We start from the raw sequence: 5,632 nt of genomic DNA, 5'->3' as shown, positions 1-5,632 counted from the left end.
TCCCTTAGCTTAATTAGTTTAATTTCATGTCATTAGCTTAATTGTAGTGTAGTGGTAGCATAGTTATTAGATGGGAGAACAATCCATGCTTGTTGTTTGATATTCCATACTTTTGAATGCAAGTAGCATATATCTCTAACCTTGTGGTGTATTTGGTTTATGAGCTTAATGAAAGGATTAATGACTTGCTAGATATATTGTGCTTTTCACATGCTATTTAGACAAAATATACTTAATTGCTAGATATATTGTGTTTTTCACATGTTGTTTAGATAATATATGCTTAATTGGTCACCCTTGCTAATTGAATCAACCAAACACACACACACATATCAATATTGCAGCACACATTTCCCTCATTAGTCACTTGTTAAGGGTGTAGAAAAGTATTATTTGGTGGTGACCTCTAAACCCCAAGATCTTTCTCTTACTTACTCTTTATTGCATTCAATTATTTAGTTTAATTTGCTCTCTAGTTTAATCAACCAACCAACTATTTGTTTGATCACTCGACCTACTAATCCTAATAGCGATTCCACAACCAAATTCAACTTCAATCCCTTGGGACGATCCCTACTCACCCTAACTATATTTTTAGTGAAGGTAGTAGTGGCTTTTACAAATGTAAAACTTGGCCCTTGCCTTAATGCACACTCTCTAAGCTTATGATGTGGTATGGCGAAAACACCATCAATTTTTGGCGCCGTTGCCGGGGATTAGGCAACGTCGTATTTGTGGAATCAATTAGGAATTAGTACTCTTTTGATCGTATCTTTACTTTATTTTTATTTTTCTTTTGATTACTTATTGTGTTTGTTCATCTTTGACAAGGAGCATTGAGCTAGGAGGCAAGCAAATGAGCTAAGCAAGCAAGGAAAAATGCGAAAAAAATTTAAAAAAATTGCTAAGTTAAGCTAAAAATTTTGGAGTTGAAGTGCTATAGGACCTTTGTGAGACTTTCTTTACTCAATCCCTTAGTTAAATCGTCAGCCCTCGTGGAGGCTTGTTTTTAAATTCTTAGATAAATTGTGAGCCCGCGTGAAGGCATTTTTAATTGTTCTTTGCATCATTGTTGTTAAAGCATAGGAGTATGGGTTAAGTGTTTATGGAGGAAGATTCATTGAATTGTTGTGAAGTCGAAGTATTTATTCATTCATTGTGTTTGTGTGTTTTTACATTATGCATTCATAGTCGTAGATCACTAAGACCAACTCTTGTCCCTCTAGATTTACATCTTGAATCTGTAGTTAGAAATCCTAGGGGAAAAGGAAGTTCTAGTTCTACCCGATCCATTACATCAATGAAAGGCCATAATGAAGAGCATATAGAGGACCTTGGTCACATAGACCAACAAGGTATCCTTCATCCAAATGTGCATCATGAGAACATTCAAGCACCATTAGACATATCTAGGCCATTCATTCACCAACCACAACAACAACAACAAGGCCAAGTTCCATTTGGAATGCCAAGGCCAATGTATTCTCCACAACCTCCCATCATTCAAGGAAATCAAAATCAAAGTGCCCATGTTGCACCTCAAATTGCTAATCCTCCACTTGCTTTAAGAGATCACTATGTGCCTAATGAATACAATGCACTCACATGTATTCAATTGCCACCATTTAGAGCACATCACTATGAAATTAAGCCATAAACCATTCAAATGCTTCCTAACTATCACGGACTTCCAAGTGAAGAACCTTACAAGCATTTGGATGAGTTTCTAGAAGTATGTTCCACCGTAAAATATACGGACATGCCGGAAGAGATCTTAAGACTCCAACTTTTTCCATTCACCTTAAAAGACAAGGTAAAGTTTTGGTTTAACAATCTTAGGCCTTTTTCAATCACTTCTTGGGCAGAAATGCAACAAGAGTTCTTGAAGAAGTACTATCTGGCTTCTAAAACCAATGCCATGAGAACCTCAATTCGAGAATTTTCACATGGGGATGGAGAAACGTTTCATGAGGCATGGGAACGCTTTAATGAATTGCTTAGGAAGTGTCCACATCTTGACATGCCCAAATGGCAATTAGTTCAATATTTCTTTAAAAGCTTATCGGACATTACAAAGGCATGGTTGATGCTTCCATGGGTGGCTCATACATTGATAGGCATGAAGATGACGTGTGGCATCTTTATGAGAGCATGAGTGAAAATTCTTTGCATAGAACATTATCATCCAAGAATGGTAGAAATTCACAAGGTATGAAAAGTGTTGGCTTACATCAAGTCGACCATTCAAATGAAATAACCGCCAAAATGAAATCTTTATCTCAAAGGTTTGATCAATTTTTTATTAACCAAAACTCGGCGAACCAAGTATCTTCTTTCCCTAACCATTCTCATCGTCCATCAAATGAAACATGTATGACTTGTTCTAGTGTTCTTCATTTTACTTCTCGTTGTCCTCACAGACAAGTGCAAAATAAACCTAATGAACAAGTCAATACAGCTTTTGTGAACCAAAGGAACAATCTTTATGGTACTCATTATAATCCAAGTTGGAGAAATCATCCGAATTTCTCTTGGAAAAACCAAGGAGAGGGCTCAAACCCTCACAAGGCGGTTTTCAAGGGAAGTACATTCCACCTCCACTTCAAAACCAAGGATCCCAAGGTTATAGACCTTATAAATCACAAGAAAATCAATTTGCTAACTCTCATTTTCCCAACCAATGTTATTCCCAAGGAAATGCTAGAAGTCCTGCCTTTGAAGAAAAAATTTTGAATGCTTTGGGCACTCTTGAGGCAAATACCCAATTGCTTCATTCCCACTCTCAATCTATTGCGAAGCTAGAAACCCAAGTAGGGCAAATAGCAAGCACTCTTAATGCAAGAGAGAAGGGAAAGATGCCTATGAATGCCCCACCTAAGCAACAATGTGTTGTGGAAACCCATTCCTCATCAGAAGGCCACACCATTGAACATGTTAATGCGGTGACTTCCTTGCGGAGTGGTAGGATTGTGGACAATCAAGTTGAAATGTCCAATGAAGAGAGTGAATCAATGTAACCTCAAGTTGTCACCGGTCCCGTTTCACATCCCATTCCTCCTTCATTGCATATACATGATCTTGTGAATGAGAACGCTTCAAAATGTGATTTGAAGAATGATTTTGAAAATGATTTGAAGAAAGATTTGCCGAAAAATGAATTTGAAAAGGCTTTGTTGAAAAATGATTTAAAACAAAGTGATTTAAAAACTTCTTATGTTGAAGAGACTTCAAAGAAAAATGCTGAAAAAGTGTTTGAGCCAAAAGCTCCATTTCCGGATGCCTTAAAAGGATCCATTTCAAAAGACAAGTAAAAGGCAAAAACCAATGAAATCATGGAAATGTTTAGGCAAGTGAAAGTCAATCTTCCACTTTTGGATGCAATCAAGCAAATTCCGGCTTATGCCAAATTCTTGAAAGACTTGTGCACCCAAAAGCGGAAGAACAAGAGCCAAGCACCAAGAAAAGTGGTTTTGACCGAGCAAGTAAGCTCAATTTTGCAACATAACACTTTACCAAAGTTTAAGGACCCCGGTTCACCTACTACTTCATGCATTATTGGTTATCATATCATTAATCGGGCGCTTCTTGACTTAGGAGCAAGTGTTAACCTTCTTCCATACTCGGTTTATGTCAAATTGGGCCTAGGTGAATTGAAACCGACATTGGTAATTTTACAACTTGCCGACCGATCCATTAAGAAGCCTAGGGGGATAATTGAGGATGTATTGATTAAGATTGACAAATTTTTCTTCCCCGTTGATTTCGTTGTCATTGACACGGAACCGGTCCCCAATCCTAAAAGCCAAATTCCCGTTATCCTTGGCCGTCCTTTCTTAGCAACCGCTAATGCCAACATCAATTGTAGGACGGAGATAATGAAGATCTCATTTGGCCACATGAAGGTGAAGTTGAATATCTTCAACCCCACACCCAAGTCATTTGAAAAATATGAAGGAGAAGTTAATGTTGTAGATAAATGCTATGATCTTCAATGTTAAGGAAGTGAGCTTTCGTGTAAGACCAAAACTTCAAAGGGATCATGTTCAACTTTGCATTCTCAAGGTCTTGTTTCAAATTCTTGCCTTGAAAGGGCATGGAAGCCCAAAGGTTGTGATTGCATTGACAAGGGATCAAAAGTTTCTTTTGAGCTTAATCCAATAAGTTCTTCAAAGAACTATTTGTTGGGTGGAGTTCAAAGCATCTATCACCCCAACAAGGAGGGGATGCATTACAAGATCTTTGATCGGGGCTAAAAGAGCGCAACGTCTTGCTAGAGATGTTAAAGACTAGCAAAACATTTCATAGGGTGTCAAAACCCTATTCCTCCCTCATTTCTATCTTAAATTTCATTTCTTGCGAAGTCTAGATACTTGTTTTTGGTTCATACGCATTGCTAGGAACTGTGATTAGGATTGCATGAACTTTTATGTTGTGATTAAGCATTTTGCATAAGTTCGATCGATCTCAAATGAGAGTTCGATCGATCGAACTTCCATCTGCATCCAACACTTAGAAAAAATTTTGACTTGCATCCACCTGCATCCAAATCACCTCTCTGTCCCATCATTCGAACTTATTCTCAGATCGATCAGAAGACCTTAGATCGATCCAACTTCAAAGTTCGATCGATCTTAAGATCCAACACTTAGAAATTTTTGAGCCTACAAAAACCTACATATTTTTGCTCTCTGTCTGATCGATCGAACATTTTGTTCAGATCGATCTCAGTTCTTCAATTCTCTATTTTGACTTTTGTTTGACTTCATTTGACTTTTTAATTTAAAAGAAAAAACAAAAAAACAAAAATATTTTTATTTTATTTATTTTTACTCTTATTTTTCAAAAATTCAAAAATATTTTCTATTTTTCAATTTCAATTTTAATTTTTTATTTTTAATTTTTCAAAACTTCCAAAAACACTTTGAAGAGAGATCATCACAGTTCGATCGAACTGATCGGGAAAAGTTTTTAAAAATAGACCTTGACGGTCTCAAGATCGATTCATTAGATCAATCCAACCCTCCAAACCCTTGTCCCTCATTCCCGTCACCACTGTACACCCATCTTCATCATCTTCTCCGGCGAGATCCAAACGTTGATTCTCTCTCTCTCCTCTTGGATTTTCATCTCCATCTTCCTCTCATCTTCTCTCGCGACTTGAGGTAAGATCCGAGCCACATCTTGTGATTTCAAGCTTTAACTTGATCAAGCCATGTTGCTTACTGTTAGATCCATGATATTTTGTTGATGATATCCTCCATTGATGGAGCTTGAAGCATGTTATATATATATGTATATATATGTATATATGGTTATATATTTTTTAGTTTTAATTTGTTTTGTGGGAGTATGGGCTTTGTAAAGTTACTAAGATTAAGGAATTGTTGTGTTGATGGGCCCACGACACTATTCGTGTGGCCCTTGTGCTTCCAACGTCACAGATCTGTGACCTTTCGATTTTCATCTTCGCACAGTTTGATCGATCGAACTTCTATCTTAGATCAATCTTGAGAGATAGATCGAACTCATCTTTTTCAGTTTCTCATATCGATTGAAGTTTTGAGATCGATCTCACATTTTTTTGTAATCGATCGAACTTCACAAATCTCATACACACACTTCATTCATCATG

The 5,632-nt window shown here is 37.0% G+C and overlaps 1 pseudogene; it reads right to left on the bottom strand.

Moving 5' to 3' along the window:
* Positions 1-1,923: 1,923 nt before the first annotated feature.
* Positions 1,924-2,022, bottom strand: LOC132268010 (small nucleolar RNA R71; annotated as a pseudogene).
* Positions 2,023-5,632: the final 3,610 nt, after the last annotated feature.

Source organism: Cornus florida, unplaced genomic scaffold (genome assembly GCF_030987335.1).
Source record: "Cornus florida cultivar Cherokee Brave unplaced genomic scaffold, ASM3098733v1 CherokeeBrave_3.0.0_Hap2_Chr07, whole genome shotgun sequence".
NCBI classification, from domain to species: Eukaryota; Viridiplantae; Streptophyta; class Magnoliopsida; order Cornales; family Cornaceae; genus Cornus; species Cornus florida.
The sequence above is the reverse complement of the archived record's forward strand: the minus strand, read 5'-3'. Positions and strand labels throughout refer to the sequence as shown.